Source organism: Piliocolobus tephrosceles, chromosome 4 (assembly GCF_002776525.5).
Source record: "Piliocolobus tephrosceles isolate RC106 chromosome 4, ASM277652v3, whole genome shotgun sequence".
Taxonomy (NCBI): domain Eukaryota; kingdom Metazoa; phylum Chordata; class Mammalia; order Primates; family Cercopithecidae; genus Piliocolobus; species Piliocolobus tephrosceles.
This window is the reverse complement of record NC_045437.1, coordinates 11,637,312-11,658,938: the sequence shown is the minus strand read 5'-3', so window position 1 is coordinate 11,658,938 and position 21,627 is coordinate 11,637,312.

Here is a 21,627-nt window from a genome sequence, read left to right as displayed (position 1 = left end):
TTAACTCTAAGAAAATACTAGGCAACGTTAGAAGTATATACTTTCATCGCTAGAGCGAGAACTAAAACAGTAATGCAAAGAGGTATAGCTACACATCTGATAGGTAAATTAGAATGCTAATATATATTCAGATTTTTAAAGACAAAAAAGGGGGAAACAAATTAAGAAGAAGTGGGAGGACAAATAAAGCAAAGAATAAAATCGTAGAATTAAGTCAAATTATGTCAACAGTTAACTTTTAATGTTAATGAACCAGAAAACAGAGATTGTCAAAACGGATGGAAATGTAATATCCAACTACTTAATGACTACAGGAGATACATTTTAAATACGAAGAGACTAACAGGTTAAAAGAAAATGGATAGGAAAAATGTATTGTGCAATCCTTAAGCATAAGAAGACTGAAGTGACTACATACATCACACAAAACAGACTACAACATTGAAAAGTATATCAGCCAAGATGAAGAAGGACATTTCATAATGAAATGATAAAAGGATGAATTCATCTAAAAGACACAACAATCAGAAATGGGTTTCCATTAACAAACTACTTCAAAATATACAAAGTAAAAATTAACAGCATTAAAGAAAGAAGCTGACATTTCCAAAGTCATATTTGGAAAGTTTAGCACCACTGTCTCAGTAACTGATAGAAAAGCTACACAAAATATCATTTGACCTAAAAAGACTGTTAATCTAAACAAACATTATCGACCACCTTCACCTGATTGATATTTATGGAACACTGCATCCCCTAAAAGTAGAATACATGCTCTTTTCATATTTTCATTGTATATAAGAATTAAAATATTTAACAGAGTTGAAATATTAAAGACTGTTCTCACAAGAAAAAAAACTAAAAATATTTAGAAAATTTAACTATTTGGAAAAACATTTGAAATTATTTGGAAATATTGGAATACTTATAATCTAATATTTCTTGAAATTCAAAAAACAGACATATTTGGAAATTTAAATATTTGGATAATCAATTTTTCCCGAGGAGATACAACAAGAGAAACTAGAAAATGTTACAAACAATGAAAATGTAACTACAACATATTGAATATTGTTGAATTCAAATATTCAAATAAAACTGTGTTTATTAGGAAATTAGTTACTTTACAAGCTTAGAATAGAAATTTTAAAATAAATAACCTTAAGTTTCCTCTTAAGAAGCTCAAAAAGGTGAGAAACATAAACCCAAACTAAATAGAACAAAGGACATACTAATAATGACAAGGGATGGAATGTTTAAGACCAGCAGCCAATTAACCTACAAAGTCTGAATATCAGCCCATTTTTTGGCCGGGCGCGGTGGCTCAAGCCTGTAATCCCAGCACTTTGGGAGGCCGAGACGGGCGGATCACGAGGTCAGGAGATCGAGACCATCCTGGCTAACATGGTGAAACCTCATCTCTACTAAAAAATACAAAAAACTAGCCGGGCGAGGTGGCGGGCACCTGTAGTCCCAGCTACTCGGGAGGCTGAGGCTGGAGAACGGCGTAAACTCGGGAGGCGGAGCTTGCAGTGAGCTGAGATCCAGCCACTGCACTCCAGCCTGGGTGACACAGCAAGACTCCGTCTCAAAAAAAATAAAATAAATAATAATAATAATAATAAATCAGCCCATTTTTCTTCATTTTCTTTCTAACTTAGATTCCAAAGTCTATCATTTCAACTACTCTATTGAGGATAACTTAAATTATCATTCATCTGTCTTCACGTCATCTGGCTATATTCCCATTCTAGACAAGCCACTCGTCTACTCTATGCTTGCATCTAACAGGATTGCACAACTAAAAAAAAAAAAAAAAAATTCACACAATTGGGATAATTGGTAAGACCTAAATTATAGTTCGTAATCTGACAGGATCCTCAACACCATTAAACACACTCATAGGCATATATTTTTAAAATTGGCATTCTACTTCAGAGAAAACATAAATCATCAGATTGTAATTTTCTCAATTTTCCATCAGCAAATATAAAAACTGAAGGGCATCAGCCCCGTCCTTTCTTTCTGACTCCATATGTCAGTGGAGTAACATTTTGTCCATCTACTACAAAAAGCCAGCTCTGCCATCTGTCTTCTGTTTTCCCATATCTTGCCTTCACATTATCTAATCCTTCCTTATTCTCTCATGTTAAAAATTTTTTTTCTATGAATCCCACATACTCTTCCAGGTATTTCTTCTATTTTCAACTTTTTGCAAGAGTCGTCTTGAGTAGCTGCTGTTTCCACTTTGTCACCACACGTTTATTGATCAGGAATCTTCATTGTGTCTCCTCTCCCTTGCCATTATGCTGGAGAGCTTTACCCAGGCATAAACGTGAATGCTATGACAACAAAACTAATGGACACTGTCGGAGCCTCATCACTACCCATTGTTTACTCATTTGCCAGAAGTGACCACTTTCCTCGCGTGGAGGTTGACCACATTTTCTGTTTCTTCTTCTAGTATTTATAGAACTAAATTCCTGACTTTCCTTCTGATTCTTTAGCCATTGCTTATCCTTTATTTGACAATAAAACTTGAGGTTCATCAGGAATTGGCCATAGGCTACTTTATCTCTCTCTCTACATTGTCTTCCTGGGACGTCATATTAATCCTCATGTCTCCAATTTTCCCCCAAGTATAACCTCCTTATTTATGTCTTCCTCTTAAACTACTCATAAATCCACCTGCCTTCTCTGAATTTTCACATGGGTACCTCAAAATGAAACATCTGAAATCAACCCAATATTCTTTTCCCACTGTATAGATTTTTGTTCTGTTTCTGTAAAAATATTGCTATGTTTTTAAAGAAAAGAAAAACAAATAGTATAAATAAAACTCATAAGAATGACTAACTATAAGAGAATAAACACATGAAATGTAGGAAAATTTATAAGACATGTTAATTAGAGAGAGAGTAAGCAAGTAAGCATCTTATGAGACATAGGCTGAATTGATAAAATACAGTAGGTATGAATAGCAACTTAGTCATCTCTAAGACATGTTAAAAGTACATAGGATAAATGTAATATGTGATTGAAAGAAACATAGGTAGGTCAAATGCAAGTGTTACTTATAGACAGAAAGGATGAAAAGGCCCAGTTGTGAGTTCTGGATCACACCAACTCCAGAGAAACAGCTATGTCATCCCCAAATTGGCCACTGTTTGATGACATGATAGTCCTATTTTGGCCTCATGCTCTACTAAGAAACTCATATGAAACTTAGAGCTATTCATCAAGCTCATTGGTAAGCAACAGCGATGGTCGACATGCTTGATCAATACAGCATTGGTTGATTCCAGGCACAATTTGACTGCTGAATTCCTTGGTTTAACTTCACTCTTCTCCTTATAATTACCCCAACAGTGGAAATTGGTGCATCTCAGAGATACAGGACCTATGAACATTGCAAAACACAGGATTCCATAATCCTTCTCTCCTCTTGTACCCTATCATAAAGTTAGGACCTACGGACATTGCAAAATACAGGATTCTGGTAGCATAGTCCTTCCCTCCTCTTGTACACTATCATAAAGTTGTTAACTCACCCCACCTTTTTCTTCTTGTTTGGCTTTGGGTGTCTTGAATGAATTAAACAAGACATGTAACATTAGTATCTTAATCTAAATGGTTCATGAACATTTGTTTCTCATAATGTCTAAAATAGCTTGCTTAATGCTATACTTGGGAGGCTGCTGAGATAATTTTTCATAAAATATCCCCCACCACAAACATCTTCTCTTGTATTTTCTACCTCTCTAAATGACACTAACATTTATATAAACAATTCTTCTTCTAAACTTACTTCCAACAGTTGATGTTATGGTTGAGATCAGGAATGGGTCTTACCTTAGTATTCCTTAACTCCTTGCTAGCACTCTTGACTAGTCAGGTTACCTTTTAGTTCTCATAGTCCTTAGTTTGTCAGGAGTTTTTGCAAAATGTCTGTCTACCAAAAAACACTCTAATTTCTCCGAGGCAGGAACTACGTCTGCTTCCTACAACACAGTATTTCCAGTGCCCATCAGAACGTTTCGCATTAAAAGACGCTCTCTACGTTCTCCTTTCCTAAATAAATGCCTACCAGATTTTCTTCCACATAGTAGGAATTTAGACTGATTGCAAAGCCGATTGGACAGGAAATAATTTCTAAAAGAAAACTAGAGTACAGTGGCATTTTGCCTTGAGAGAAAAGCGTTGACACTGTGATAAGACACGCTGATAACAATAATAGAGGTTGAAGTACAGCTTATCTTTTGTTAAAAAGGAAGTTATCTCATGCTGTGAAAACTTGACATGCAAATGAATGTACTAAATTCATTGGAAGTTCAACTGTAATCTCTTTGAATGTTAATGAAGCCTGCTGAGGGATTCTTTTTAATCTTTTCTTTTTTTACCTTTACTGTTAAAAGAAGCTCTAAAATTACCTAACAATTGCTAATTCTTTACTTTATTTCTCTCATAATATGAATGATAAACTATTGAAGTAATTTATATTTGTATTTTGAATTATGAAATAGAAAAATCAGCTCTGCAAGGGAGTTTCATTGGGACTACCATGTAGTCTTACATTTGAAATTTTTAAAATAATGCATTTGGCTACATAAATCCCTAAAGAGAGATGTGTTTATACATTGAAAACTCTGTTCTGAAATAATTTTCAACATAAAATTGAATTGATGTTAGATATTTTCTAGTGTAATATAGGAAACTGATGGTTAAAAAAAATAGTAGTAATTAACCTAATAGAAGCTTTCCTGTTGCTAAAATTGTGGTATTATTTCAGAAATGTGTGTTTTTGTTCACAAACACATTTAATTTTGAATTAAAATTATACCACAGACAACAAGATGTTAATTCATTATGACGTGTGAGTGTGTTATGCCCAGACCGTTTATTCCCCGGAGAAGACCACCAGAGTCCAGAGTCAAAGCCAAGCAGCAAGGATCTTTATTACAGGTTCGAACCTGGAACTCTCATGCACACCCGTGAAACGAGCAGGGCGGGAGAGCTCCCCAACTGGGCTCAGGACAGTGTTATATAGTCTGGGGTAACTAGGCACAGAGTCATTATACAAATCAGATGTATGATTAGCCGATATTTGAACAAGGCGATCTGGCTAATTATGATTGGTTCCCGCCATTTCTGGTATTTCGGTTAATTTTGAAATTCTGATGACATTTATCAGGGGCTTGCAGGGCAGGGGCAGGGCTTGTTTTCGCAAACCCCGAGGCGGGAAAGCAGTCCTACAGAAGCAGAACAAAGGCAGTTAATCATATTGTGACAGGTTTCACAACAGGTTTTGCAACATGAATGTACCTTACTTAAACGCGTCTTGTGACCTTGCCGTGCCACAGAAAGAAAAACAGGAACTTACAAAATCTTTACAAAATGCTTGTGAGAGCAGAACAAAGGTTTTAGCAATAGGGTGTGGCAGGAGAGTGGGCACACATTTTTGTGTCCTTTCAAGTGTTTCTCTGTGAATTCCTCACCTCACTTTAATGCTGTAAGATTTCAGGTTCTTCCTCATGTTTCCCCTAGAGGCTTTTATGACTCGCTTTGTCCCTCAAATTATGTTTCACAAACCTGATTCATTGGTCCCTACCTTTTCTCTTTCTATGTACTTGCTGCATTATTCACTTACTCAACAAATAAATGATTGATTGGTTGATTGCAAAGTGCTATTTTCCCCTTTCCCCCTCTTTTCTGAAAATCATATTGTCATGCGCGTCCATGTGAGGAGACCACCAAACAGGCTTTGTGTGAGCAATAAAGCTTTTTAATCACCTGGGTGCAGGCGGGCTGAGTCCGAAAAGAGAGCAAAGGGAGATAAGGGTGGGGCTGTTTTATAGGATTTGGGTAGGTAAAGGAAAATTACAGTCAAAGGGGGGTTGTTATCTGGTGGGCAGCGGTGGGGGTCACAAGGTGCTCAGTGGGGGAGATTTTTGAGCCAGGATGAGCCAGGAAAAGGAACTTCACAAGATAATGTCATCGCTTAAGGCAAGGACCAGCCGTTTTCACTTCTTTTGTGGTGGAATGTCATCAGTTAAGGCGGGGCAGGGTATTTGCACTTCTTTTGTGATTCTTCAGTTACTTCAGGCCATCTGGGCTTATACATGCAAGTCACAGGGGATGCGATGGCTTGGCTTGGGCTCAGAGGCCTGACACATATGTATTCCAAAATCTTCAACTAGAGTAACTACTTAGGTACACTTTCATATTTTCATATGATTGCTGCGATTACAAGTCATATATAACAACAACAATAAAAATTCAAGGCAACCGAAATTGATCTCACTCTTAACCTCTTCATACCGCTGTCAGAATAATATTGCTGATTCACAGTTCTGACTGTTCTATTACTCTGCTCAGAAATCTCTTATTGCTCATTATTTCTTTACATTAAACAACATTTCTTACTTTCAAGGAAACTCACAAATCATTACTAAAAAATTTTTACTTGCTGTTATTCCTGCTTTTCACTACAAGAACATCTGCAAGAACTCTGCCTTCTAGCCAGAAAGCCCATGCGCCATTTTCCCAGGAAGGTCTGATAGTTTTCCACAAACCTGTGGCTTGACTCATTCCATCTGCTTGAAATGCCTTTTTAATGCACCTACATTTTTGATATTTCATCTATACTTTAGCATCAGATTCAACGTATTCTCCTTCCTGGGTCTAAAACACACGCGAAAGGAGACAGAAATTTCTGTAAAAGCCTACAAACCTCTCACGCTTCATGTATGTTTCTGACCACATGTTTTCTTGATTATAGTTAGTTGCTGCTGCTCTAATGTCCCCTGCCAGACTATAAAGTCCTGGGACTAGGGATCTTATTTTATTCATGTATAAATTTCTCACAGAACCTAAAGTAGCAGAACATCTTGCAAACACTCAAATATTTATTTGTTGAGTAAATAAATAATGCAGCAGATACATAAAAAGTATATGAAACAACACTGACATCAAGAATTTCAGAAATACATTAACCATCAAATAATTTACTATCCCTATAGTCATTAGAAAACATTAGTTAGCTATAGTTTCTTGAAGAAGTTTAAGACCATTATTTTATAAAATCTATTTCTAGTTCATATCATTTAAAAACAATAATTTATTTGAATATAAAATGCATATACACAATAGAAATATAAAAGATATAAAATGAAGTAAAAACTATTTTCTAAACCTTATCCTTCAGTCTCCGTACCCTTTCAAAGAGGCAACCCATTTTACCAATTCTATGTTATTAGGTTGATGCAAAAGTTATTCTGCTTTTTGCAATTAAAATTATTTTTTCCAGGGATAATCTACATATACACAAATTTAAAGCTGTGCATTATTTTGCCATTTTACAGATGTCAGCATACTCATACACACTATTCTGCAAGCTATTTTTCACTCAAAAATAATATTGGAGGTGGTTTTAAATATTCATGCTATCCTTATTGTTTATAATGTTCCTTAGTGTTTATACCATAATCTCTCCATATATGACTAGATGCTTATTAATGGGTATGGAGAATTTTTTTCCATCCTACTGTTATTACAAAACTTGCCACAATAAATGATTTTGTATGTATGTCTTTGCACATATCTATAGTACAGCTGGAAGACACATTCCATAAACAGGCATCATTGGTTCAAATTGTTTATTAATATTTCTTTCTATAAATATCATTGAATGTATCTGCATAGATGCTTTACTAGATTTTTATTTCTGCATACCAAAAAACACAAACTTGTGAGATTAAAACTGTATGCATTTATTTTCTCACTGCTTCTATGAAACAGCAATGCAGGCTTGACTTAGTCATCTGCAAGGCTGCAGTAGGCGTATCAGCTGAGGCTAGAATCTCATCTGAATGCTCACCTGGGAAAGGATCCTCTTCCAAGATCACCGAGTTGGTGGGCTGAATTTGTTATCTTGCACCTAAGGACTGCAAGCCTAACTTTCTTGCAGAGTTGGCTGAAAGTCATCCTCAGCTCCTAGGGGTCATCCTCAGCTCTTTATATTGTGAATCACCCCCACACTCCCATATACACATGACCACCTGTGTCACGAAACAAGCAAGCGTGAGAATCTCTCAGCCCAAAGGGAGTTACATCTTATGTAGTGTAATCATACACACATAATCAAGTATGTCCTGTATATTGTTGTATTCTCTTGGTTAGAAGGACATGACATGTTATCTCCACATTCAAGCAGATTACTCAAGGGCCTAGTTTCCCAGAGACAGAGATCATGAGTGTGTCTGCCACAGATGACGTTCCAGTTTAGATTACTACCGAATATGGGACAGAGCCTCATACTCCGCATGTTCTCCAAGTGTATTACCAGAATTTTATTTATGGTTGCAAATCTGAGCTGAAAGTAAATGCTCTTCACCGTAGTTTTTTTCATTTCCTTACAGTATATGAGTTTTAGCATCTTTTCACATACTTAAATGAAGTAAATATTTTTATGTAATATTTATAGACTGTTCCTGGATGCCTACTTTACCAAATGTTAATTGGTTTCCTTTGCATTTTTTTTTTTTTTTCGTATTAACATGTAGGAATTATCTACATGGTTTCAAAAAGCTATTTGTCTCCAATAATGTTGCAAATAATCATTATTTGGTCAATAGGTTTGGGGATTTTTAAGAATTTCTTGTTTGCAGATTTTTTTTTCTTTTCATTTTAATATAGTTGAGAATATTACCTAGTTTGAGTTTTATTCCTTCATTGAAAACTAAATTCCAGATGGATAAAGATTTGCATTTTAAAATTCTTTCTTAAAACTAAGGGGAAAAAATAGCACCACAAGGGGAAATTTCTAATTTGTACTCTACTGAATGAGTGCCTACCCAGGACCATTTTCGAGAGGGCTGTGCTCAATAAGGCAGGGAACTGTGCTGAAGTGGCACGCCTGTGATAAACTGCTGGCTGGTGGAAAGGCCTTCACAGAGGCTCTCCAAAGAGCGAACCAAGCCCATATCCCCAGACAAGACAGTCCTAACTCAGCTGTACTCTTTTACCACAAGTGGGAAGCCACTTCAAGCCCACCCACTGTAGCTGAGAGGTATGAGGTTCACACTCACAAGTCTCATCCTCAGTAATGCCTTCCCTGGCCACTCTCTAAAACTTTAGCCACATTCATGACACTTTAAATCTCCGTCTTAATTTTTCTCCTTTGCTCTTTTCATTATCTGATATGTTAAGTATTTCATTCATCTTTTTTTAAATTGTCTGTCTTCCCAGTAAAATGTAAGCTCCGTGATGAATGGACCTGGTCAGCTTTGGTCCTCACTGGTTCTCTAGAGTCAAGCACAATACATGGCACACAGAGCAGCGTTTGCTCAAATACATGCTCTTCATTGAACAGTGCATGGGCACGTATTTTTAAAAGAAACATAGAATGCAAACATCTGATAAGAAAGTGAAATTGCAAGAAGATACTTCAAGAAGCAGAGGAAAATTCCCTTGAGTATTTTCTAAATCAAAATTAATGCTGGATGCAGTGACTCACCCCTGTAATCCCAGCCCTTCTGGAGCCTGAGGCAGATGGATGGCTTGAGACCAGGAGTTCAAGACCAGCCTGGGCAACATGACAAAACTCTGTCTCTACAAACAATACAAAAATTAGCTAGGTGTGGTGGTTCGTGCCTGTATCCCAGCTACTTGGGATGCTGAGATGGGAAGATCACCAGAGCTTATGAGGTTGAGGCTGCAGTGAACTGTGATCTCACCACTGTACTTTTGCCTAGGTAACAGAGTGAGGCCCTGTCTCAGAAACGAAAACAAAAGCAAACAAAAAAACTCATGAAATTAATAAAAATATAAAGCGATAAATTAATAAATCAAGAGCTTAAAATTGTGAAACAACAGTAGAATGTGGGCAAAATAAAGTTACTTCCCAAGGAAAAATAGTTAATTCACATAAAAAAATCTGTAAAATAAATTAGAAACAACAAAAAACAGAATAGACAAATTTGAAAGGAACTTGAACTGACATAATATAAAAATTCCTTTGAATATATTTGACAGGTCTCCAAAGGGCTGTTAAGAGCCAGGGGGCAATTTCTGCCTGGAACCAACAGGCATTTAGAACTTGATAGATTCTAATAGAGAACATAATTACTCCATGAGAAAAAAATAGGTGGTCTACATGAATTTGGTCATTTTCTCCTTTTCATATTATATTGTTGTCTTAAATAAACCTTATTTGAAATAATCAAATGGCCCATTTATAGAAATATAAGGAAAAGGTTTTCCTTGAATAGTCAACATAATCTCTATTTAAATATGTATTTATTTGAATTGGATTCTTCAATTTCAGCTGATAGAAATCGAAGCTTTATTATAGAATTTTCGAAAAGCCTCCTATGTTTAAATTTATTTTGCTAATAACTAGACAATTTCAGAATTATTTAAACCTAATATTATTATTCCATTATTTTTTGACATAGGCCCAAACATTGAGAAAATTAAATGCAAATTACAAGCAGTAAACTTTTTTTTTTTTTTTTTTTTTTTTTTTTTGAGACGGAGTTTCCCTCTGTCACCCAGGCTGGAGTGCAGTGGCGCGATCTCGGCTCACTGCAAGCTCCACCTCCCGGGTTCACGCCATTCTCCTGCCTCAGCCTCCTGAATAGCTGGGACTACAGGCGCCCACCACCACGCCCAGCTAATTTTTTGTATTCTTTAGTAGAGACGGGGTTTCACTGTGTTAGCCAGGATGGTCTCGATCTCCTGACCTCGTGATCTGCCCGTCTCGGCCTCCCAAAGTGCTGGGATTACAGGCTTGAGCCACCGCGCCCCGCCTAAAAGCAGTAAACTGAAAATAAAAATATAATCAAATATAATTTTTAAATGTAAAATAAATAAATACATAAATAAATAAAACTCCAACAAATCATGGCATTACAAGTTCATGGGTAACCAGAGCAATAATGTTGTTAAACATGGTATTGACTGAAAACTCATTGGCCAGTGAGCCAAGTCTTGACCCACCAATTCCATGCCACTACCTCACCCCCATCTTTCCTTAGGACCCACTGATGGGAGCAGAACATGAACATTCTAAGCTTGCTTTTTTTTTTTTTTTTTAAGGAGGGAGGAGAAAGTAATGAAGATGTGCATTATTATTCTGCTTCAGGAAAAGCAGTATACGGTAGTCTCAACATTTGCAAGAAAAGGTCTAGGACTAAAGGGTCCCATAATTTTTAGATATATGCTGCCGTTCATTTGCCAAAACCTGTTTAACAACTGACCTCAATTAAACTAGTAATCCTGAAGGTATATTAACAATTCTACTAGAACAGAACATAGGGGGTTTTGTCTTATTTTGTTACCACAGAATCCCCAACATTTAAACAAGCAGGCAATCCATATTACTCAAGCACTATCGATTTGATGCATGTAGGTAAGACTTTTATTTTTATTATTCCAACAAGCAGAAGAAAGTTCTCATAAAACTAACGGTGACTATTTCTGGTGAGAGGGTGAAATAAAAATGTAATTTTCTTTAGGTAACAGATGAGGATTTTCACATCACCTTTTTAATCTTGTGAAATGTAATTTTTTATAACCATTTAAGTTTGACTTCGAATTCCACTCTATTTGATAAGAGAAAAAAACGATCCTTTCAATTTCAGGAAAACGCAGTACATTCTTTTATTTTCCCAAATTTATTTCATAATTAAAATTTTTCAATTGAAAATTAAAGCTCCATCAATTCCATTACACCGCATATCTTCATCTTCCTCTCCTGAGACCCTGTTCACATTTATCTGCCTGTTGGCTGCAATCACTGAACCCTGGACACTGTGATTCTAATTTTTCTTTTCACTCATCCCCTGGACACATTAAGTCATTGCTGCCATGTTGCTCACGTGATCATAGTGACTCTATTCTCCGATGCAAGGTGGAACACATAGCTTCTGGAAAGAGTCCACAAATGCCTCTGGACTATAGCTTTGGAAGATAGGCCCAAGACCCACCCTCTCAAATACTGCAAAATTATCTGGGACTTCTTCCCTCAGTACACCCCATCAAAGCTCTGTCTTGAAGAATGTGAGTCACTTTTTGGAAGCATTCATCTGTAGTTAAATCTATTACTGTTTATTCCAATTGTCCATTAGTCATTTAACTTTTTCTCATTTGGTGCTGTAAACCAAAGTCCTTCATTGTTACATAGTACTTCTAAAACCAACATTTGAGATACTCATCTTCAAAGCCTAAGGTCCGCAGTCTAAGGGGGCACTTGAAGTGATCCACATTTGAACTTCTATTTCTATTTACCTTGTTTTTAATTGTTTATTTCATATATATATGTATAATTATATAAAATTTCTAATGTATATAACACTTTACTATGGAAATATACACACGATTTATAAACATATATATCTACATTAGTGTTGGTGCCCCAAGCATTAATAAAATTGAGCAATCCAAAAATAACACTCCTGCAGTTTGGAACACACTTATGTATCAAGACCTGCAGAGAAACACAAAGGCTAGTTGTCTAAAAATCAAAAATTCTCTCTCGCAAGGGAAAGCTTTTTTCTTTAAGCATTGTCTTCCCTGTGAATTTAAATAGTCTGTTTCGCAACTCAAAGACTATAATTTCTTTTCTGTTGTTTTTTTCTGTGTTTTACCAAATCTAGAATAACACTCTCTGCATAGACTGTTTTTATCATTTTACCTTAGAAAATAATTATTTCAGCAGTTTTGTCTATAATGCACTTTATAATTTATTTTGGGATGCAGTTAATTTTCTCCTACTTATAATTTTGGAAAATTTGATTCATATTGAGGAGTTAAAGGAATGGTATGTGCCAGGCATGGTGGCTCATGCCTGTAATCCCAGCACTTCAAGAAGCTGAGGCAGGTGGATTAACTGAATTCAGGAGTTAGAGACCAGCCTGGCCAACATGTCAAAACCTATTCTTTACGAAAATTATAAAAATTAGGAGGGTGTGCTTGCCTTACCTGTAGTCCAATCACCTCCCACCCAGACCCCCCTCCACACATGGGGATTACGAGGATTAGAATTTGAGATGAGATTTCCCTGGGGACACAGATCCATACCATATCAATTTTACAGTAAATTGATATATTACATATATCACAGAAAGCAATCATTAATTATGTTGATTATATCATACCCTTCTTTATTTTGAATGTAGAAGCCATGTTAATATTTCTTATAATTTCTGGAATCACAACTTTATAAAGTTGGCTTCTGTGCTACTTCTGCACAGATATCAATCATTTTATAGCTTCATTTTGATTATAATATTTAGCATAACACTATCCTTCTTTGTCATATTTAATGCTTTGTGGAATGAATACTGACTTTTTTCTTGACATGAGTATTATAATTTCTGCCTTCCTATTATTTTCCCCAACCCCACTTTATTTTTTTTTAACCTATTCTCTAATTTTTAGCTTTCTGATTTTCTTCATTTTAGGGGTGTTTCTTGTGTATAGCATTTTTGGGGTTGTGTTTCGTAAGCCGATTTGAAGTCTTTGTTTGTTAATAACTGAGTGAAATCGGTTGGCATTTATTTACATAAATGATTTTATTGTTCTCACTCCATCAAATTATTTTGTTTGTGTGATTTTTTTCTCCATGCAGTCTTTAATTAATTTATTTAGTTATTTAGCTTTATTTTGAGTCATTACAGATGCTTGCATTTTTGTGTTGTTTTCTCTATATGGACCAATATGTTTTATAGTGCTTTCAATCTCTTTTTCTTATTATGTGTCTAAAATTTGGTTTCAGTTTTATGTGACTTGACTCCTACCTCTTAACTATGTGACAATGAGTAAGATTATATTACTTTCTCTTTTTGTGTACCCTACACATTTTCAGTTTTACATTGTAATATTTCTGTGTTGTTATATCACTTTACATATTCTTTTCCCACATTTGTTTTAGTATTATATCTGCAATTACATATATTCACTTCCCTCCACCAGTTCCTTTGAAAATTTCTCCCATCAACTCCTGATTGAATGAGCCAGGTCTTTTACTGGAATTCTTGGCATCGTTCGTGAATACATATTCCCTTAATTGTGCATACTGAAAACTATTTTATAGACTTAAATGTTGAAGGTCATCTTAGCAAGACATAAAAGTTTTCTTCAAGGTTTTCCCTTGATTTTATTGAAAGAGCTGATTTCATTAGAGTGTAATGCCAGCTTGATTTTCTTTCCACTGAGGAAAATGTGGTCTTTTTGTGTAGGACTCTGATAATTATTTCTATCTATTATTAACATCGAATAATTTTATAAATCTATGTCTTGATTGTAAAATTCTGGACACATTTTTGAAGGTACAGGATAGTCTTCTAAACATGTAGATTCTGGCTGGGTGCAGTGATTCAGGTCTGTCAATAGCCTGTCAAGACTGAGATGAGATTGAAAACAGGAGTTGAAGACCAACTTGGGCATATAGCAAGACCCTGTCTCTACAAAAAATTTTAAAAATTAGTTGGGGGTGGTGGCACAAGCCTGTAGTCCTAGCTACTTGGCAAGTAAGTTAGGATAATCCCTTGAGCCTAGGAGTTCGAGGCTGCAGTAAGCTATGATCAAGTCACTGCACTCCATTCTGGGCGACAGAACAAGACCAAGGCCTTGTCTCAAAAATTTTAATTAAAAATAAAATAAAACGTAGATTCACATCTTTTACTTCCCAAAGTAATTATTGCATTAAAGTATTAAATGTTGATGTAGCGATTTTCTCCTTCAGTTTCTTTTAAAATATAATGGATTTTTAAACTTATCTTCTACACAGAAAATTATCTTTCTGATACATTTTATATCATTTAAGATAATTTATTTCATTTATATTTTTACAGTGACTTTATCACATTTTTGGTCAAATTTATTTCTCCTTTGGTTATTTTGCAATTTAGCACAATATAATGATTTGGCCTTCTTTTCTAATTTATGTCTTGGGTTGTTTAATTTTTCATTTCATTTCTTTCTAATTTGCTTATTTATTTTGATTTTGTTCATATATGTTTGCGGTGTTTTTGTTTTTTTTTTTGTAGTAATGAATAAGTAATTTTATCGTATCTGCAACTGCTTATTTAAAATACTGTAATTTGGTTTCAGAGATGGTAAAGTTTTTTTCTTCTTTGTGATTTACATTTATGGGAGAATTTTTATCATCTATATTTTAATTTTCATATCCCATTTTCTTCTTATTGCAGACACTTATTTCCTATTTTCTTTGTAACATCTTATTTTCCTTGATTAGATACAATTATTATATATGGATGAAGTGAATGCTTTGGAAAATTTACTTACAAGTTACATGACCACTTATATGCTATCCTTCAGTCCTTGGTTTGAAGTTATTAAAATTTTTTATATGATACAAAAAGATTTATATGACATAATGTATTCCAGACCTTCATTTATTTAACTGTAAAAGATAAGAAGCAGATAAAAGAGCACACAACCAAAAGCAAGTGCCTCAGAAGCTTATGAAAAATATCAGGCATAAGCTCTAAACTCTGTCCTCCACCAACCACCACATGGGATGCCACTGGTGGCAAGAGATGATTTCAAGCTACACCCTCCATTCCTTAGCCTTGTATTATAGCCACCAACCTATTAATTGTGTCATAGTTAATAATTCTGATATCTAGATATCAGTTAACGTAACTTAATTATCTTAACTGAATACATTCAGGTGGCAGTATTGCAAATAGATAAACTGAAAGTCATTTACGTGTTCTGCCACAAATTTGGTACAAGATTTAGGGAGTCAACATTTTCCTAAAGAAACCTACAACTCCATAATCCAATCATCATAATGGAGATTTTATAAGCTGAAATTAATTACTGAGAATGCAAAACTATATAATATTATTTCAAAATATTATCCAGCAACCCTTATATTTCTCTATTTTATTGCAGCTTTTAAAAATGGCATACATCCATTTATAATTTAAATTAATTTTTAACTAAATATAAATTATTTTCAAATATAAATGGGCACATCTGTCACATTACAATCATATTGGATCAATAATATCATTCTTTGATGCCTTTTATAATATTCAAGTTTATTTTTAGGTTTTCCTCCAAAATTTTAGTAATATTATTACTTGATATTTGCCTATGATTAGAGAAGGTATATAGCAAACATCTAACACACTTCTTTGACTTCTAGGACAGTGAACTCCTATGTCACTAATCTCTGTCAAGGGACTGATTTTAATCTCTTGCATCTACGACTGAATCCTGATCTCCCAGACAGGTGACTGGGGCATAGAAGCTGCTCACCAATTATTTTTGAAATGTTGAATAAATATTTGAATGTAATCACAAGAGGCGCATGCACCATCATTTTTTAACATTTTATTGAAAAGACTGTTGACCTTGCCTGTATCTATATACAATATCTGAGTTGGATTAATAACCATTTTAGCTTTATAATATTCTTAGGTGATGACATAAAGGAGGTTTATCATTGGAGACAAACTGAAAGGAAGTTTAACGTCTTTAACTAGCTAATACTCATGTAACACCTAATATGAATCTAGGCAATCTCACCACCACAAATTAAGTGCACCACAGTAGAGAAAAAAGCAATAAAAGAGTGAATATAGACATTAATTAATGCAGGAAGCAGTGCCAGTAAAAGTGTTTTTATTACCTAAAAGCTACACAGTAAATAAAAGAGCACCCACCACTGGTTACAAGGAATCCAAGTGGGAAAACAAAAAGGATAAAAAACACTAAAATGCAATTTAAGGTAACATTTTTGAGGGTCTGCAGATTAGGAATAAATATTTTTCCAGGTGAAAATTCTATAAAAAGGAAAATGAAATCCTGTGACCTCACTTAGTGTATGCTGGGCACTGGGGGTTGCTGAAAACATGGCATCCTAGGAGCGAGACACAAATGAGATTGTCTCCAGAGGGTTGAGAGAAAATATCTCTAATTAAGCTGGTTGTGTCCTGTGATCTTTGCTATGGCTTTGGATGGCTTACACTTGGAGACACAAATCAGTTATAGACTTTCAAAAGCCAAGAAAAGTAATAGTTTCTGAGAATAACTATCTGGCCAAGACATTTATTCTTATTTCAGAACAAGTCAAAAACACTTTCACACCCAGGATCTCAACCTTGCAATGCCCTTTTGTGACTGTCAAGTTTAAAGAAGTAGCTTTTGTTATATTGAATAAACTTCACATGCAGAAGGAGGCTATGAAAATCTCTTGCGAGGCTGCTGGTGGAAAAGACCATGAGTTACAAGATATGAAGTTTAACAATAAAGGAAATTATTCTGTTATATTTAGCCTGATAATTATGAAGTACTGACAAAATGATTTTTAAGCACTGAAAATACATTATACATCAGTTTAGTGGATCAGCTATCGAATCAACTAAAATGAGAAAGAAAAATTCACAGAACATATCTGATTTTATTTTTGGAAGTTTGCCACTTTGTCTTTCTTGAAATGTTTTTTCACTAAAAACTTTCAAGCCATGTAAAGGTTCTTCTTTAGATACATACATTCCAATGTCAGTTTACCTTTTCCCCTTAAGGGTTATTTGTCTTGTACAAGTGTAGAGGGCAGCAGCTTGTATCACAAGCAATGCCTGTAACATCTAATTCTTTCTGTCTGCTGTATCTCTCCCACCATTGTCTTTAGCCTAGGGTCTAAATCTCTGTGTTGAATTGACCACTGGGAAAGCTGTCACATGGGCAAAAGCTCCGCCCATCACAAAAATCTCAGCAGATGAGTTGGGGTGGCGACACAGGGAAAGCTTTATCACCCTATCCCACATTTGGTCTGGTGATAACTGAATTCAGATATTTCTGCGTGAATTAGGGTGTATGGGAAGGGAGGAAATGTTGAGGACAGAAAATTAACTTACAATTTTACCTTAAGTTTTAAATTTAAATTTAAAATTTTACTTAAAAATTTTAAGGGATGGAGGGCAATGGTGTTGGAAGGCAGGAAGGACATCTGTCTGACATAGTGTTGAAGGGCCTGTCTCCTGAATCACACCATCCAGGCTTGACCACAGTCTGGGCCTTTCTAGCTGTGCAGTACTAAGAAATTTGCTTACTACTCTGAGACTCAGTTTACTCATCGATAAAAGGAGAATCTTAATAGCACCAGAATCATGATGATCATGGAGTTATTATGAGGGCTAAGTAAAATGAATCATCTATAGCAAAATCTGACACATGAATAGTGATAAATAAATCTTAGCCAAGTTCAAATGTTTTCTCCACGTAACAGCAACAAAAAGTTCACAAATTTATCTTAGTTCTTTAAATAAACTGTTAGGGAGAATACAATTCTAATTATCTATTGAGTTATGTATGTCTTTGATTTGCTTCCTTTTATCATCTACTCTCAATAGTAGGAAAGTAGAGTTTTGTTTTCATCGTTTTACTAAAAATGGAAAACAAGCTCTGGAGAGTTAAGTGAATTTTCCAATGTTATAGACATTCAATTCTGACAGTAATTATTTAGCTATATAAATATATTTCTTTACTTTAGAGGTATTAACCTAATTGCTAATTGTACACATACACACACACACACATAATGTAGAGAAAAAAAATATATCAACATGAGTAACAAATAGTCTCTTAATTTCTAGTTCTCTATCATAATAATTAAAACATTGATATTTATCATTTTTCTTTGTTACATTCTTGCAGAATTTAACTTTTCTTCCTTTATATTATGTTGAACCATTTGAAATGGCCATTTGTGATCATCTGTGACCTACAAAACAGCAATTTATTATGACTCAAACTAATACATAATATCAAGATTATGCAGAATGCCCCAAAATAAGACATCAAGGTATGAAAGATTTTACCTACATTAGACTTCCCAGGAGGAAAGGATGAACAGAAATATAATTTATCTTCATCTTTTCTCCCTCTTCCCTACCTACCTCAACACTGTATATGATGTATAGATAAATTTTAATGTTTAGGGATAAAGTAAAAGGCATCTCTCAGCATATATTAAAGGTCAAAATACACTGTATTACAAAATATTCACCAAACAGCAATAATGAAGCCTAATATATGAAAAATATTTTTGGCTTAAGAAATTCTCTGAAACGTAATTTCTGGATTGATCTGTCAATTTCTTCAATCAAAAGGAATCACCCACTAAAAATGGAAATGCTTTCTAAATGTATAGAGTTTTGTATAGAGTTCAACAAGTCAAGACTCCTTGTATGACTTAACTTCAAGCTAAAAACGTGGTGGGGTGTTAAAAAGAGGCCACACGATGACCACACTGCCCTGCACACAGGGAAGCAAAAGGAAAAACCTTTCCCGGGGAGTTGTTAACAGTTATTCAGACCACATGGGAAGTGCAAATTCTATAATTCAACATGAGGAGAAAAATCTTGAGATCTGTTGTAAGAGAGTACAGAAATTAGCAACACTGAACTCAAAATGCCTCTGAAAAATATAAGCCTCCAAATGTGAATTTTTATCCCTTGCAGTTATAAATACTACAGAAAAACAACTGACATATAGTTGAAGAAGTCAGAGAGAGAAGGTTGCCATAGTAGCCGAAAGAATCACAAAAAAAAAAAAAAAAGGGCAGGTGAATTCAGAAAAGTAGCAAATTGGAATGTTTGTCACTAGGCTTTCCATTTCCCCCAATTTCTCACTCCATAAATGCTGTTTGTAGACAGTCCTCAACTTGCTAAATGACCTTCATCTAGAAAATAGATAGATTTTCTCATTCCCAGATGGAAAGCTCACATTTCTTTGCTAAGACACCAGGCCTAAATTGAACCTGGAGGGAGGAATATGGGGAAATATACAAGGCACTGAAAAGCATAAATAACTTGAAAGAGCAGATGGCAATATGATAATTCACCTAATATAGCATGTCATACATTTTACAAGGTCACGTTCTTTGATGTAGCATTAAGAAGAAAAAAATAACGTACTATGACATGCTGTTTTCCTATGATTGAGCTTTATTTTTTGTTCTTATCCTGAGGGCTCTTTTAGAATTATTTATACAAAGAGTTTTATCATTTATGTCCCTTTTTCATAGAAAAAAATTAAAATACAAACATAATAGACACTGGCCAGAAAAGGGGACAATTGAAGATGTTCTTCCTATAATAAATATTATTGTCGCTAAAAGCAATATTTGTCCACTGCTCTGTTTCTATGCCATTACTATACATAGTAACTTCTCTTTAGCACCAAATAACAGTGTAACCCTTTTTTCCAAAAGGCAGTTAAACACAGTGTATATAGCTTAACTTCAACTGTAGAGACCAATATGAACAGCTAGGACCAAGATTTTCTGTGCAGATAAGAAATGATGACCATAAAATAATTGCCACATAACTAATAACAGAAGGAAACAGTCTCAGTCCGACGAACACAAAGGCTAAAATGTTTTTTAAAAATCTCAAAATACATGGAAGCCAGGAATAACTTCAAAATACATATATATAGAGCATTAAACAGCTCAAGAACTCTGAAGAGACCGTATGTTTTACATGCTCCTAATTAACTACTCTTGCTTTTATTCCTTCTCTCACGCAAAAAAAAAAAAAGTACGTTTTCACTACGCTCACCAACGTGGCTAAAATGGCTAACAATGTCAAGCAGTAGTGGGTATGCATAACAAAACAAAATCTCTCGCACATGTAGGAGGGGTGTAAAATGGTAACACTACTTGTAAAAATAATCTGAGAGTCTCATATAGTGAAACATACCCTTACTCCACGGCCTAACAAGTCTACCCCCACAAAAAATGAATGCCCAGGTCTACCCAAGAACTTGAACGTGAATGCTCATAACGGCAGCAGCATCTTCAGCCAAAACCAAGCAGCCACCAAGAAGTTAATGGAGGCCGGGCGCAGTGGCTCAGGCCTGTAATCCCAGCACTTAGGCCGAGGCGGGCGGATCACGAGGTCAGAAGATGGAGACCATGCGGGCTAACACCGTGAAACTCCAAATCTACTAAAAAAAAAAAAAAAAAAAAAAAATTAGCCGGGCCTGGTGTCAGGCGCCTGTAGTCCCAGCTACTCGGGAGGCTGAGGCAGGAGAATGGCATAAACCCGGGAGGCGGAGCTTGCAGTGAGCTGAGATCCGGCCACTGCACTCCAGCCTGGGCCACAGAGTAAGACTCTGTTAAAAAAAAAAAAAAAAAGAGGTTAATGGAATAATTGAATTCAGAGCAACAACAGGAGGGAATGCACTATTGCTACACACACCGTGGGTAAATTTCACAGAAAATACACTGGGTGAAAGACACCAGAGATAAACAAGTATATATGATATAATGAAAGATTCAAACACAGACATATCTAATAAAACATGCAAGTCAGAATATCAAAATATCTGTTAGTTTTGGGGTGTGTATGTGTGTTGTATAAAATAGGAACACATACGAGTGAATCTTACATGATCCTGGATATGCTCTGTACCTTGACGTTTGTGGTTGTTAAACCTGTGTACATTTGTGTGTACATACATAAAATCAATGAGCTACACACTTCAGATTAGCAGTTGGGATGTACTGTGTCATATGTATGCTATCCCTCCATTTAAAAGTATCAACATAATTTACTCAAATTGCCTGAAAGTTTATTATTTTTT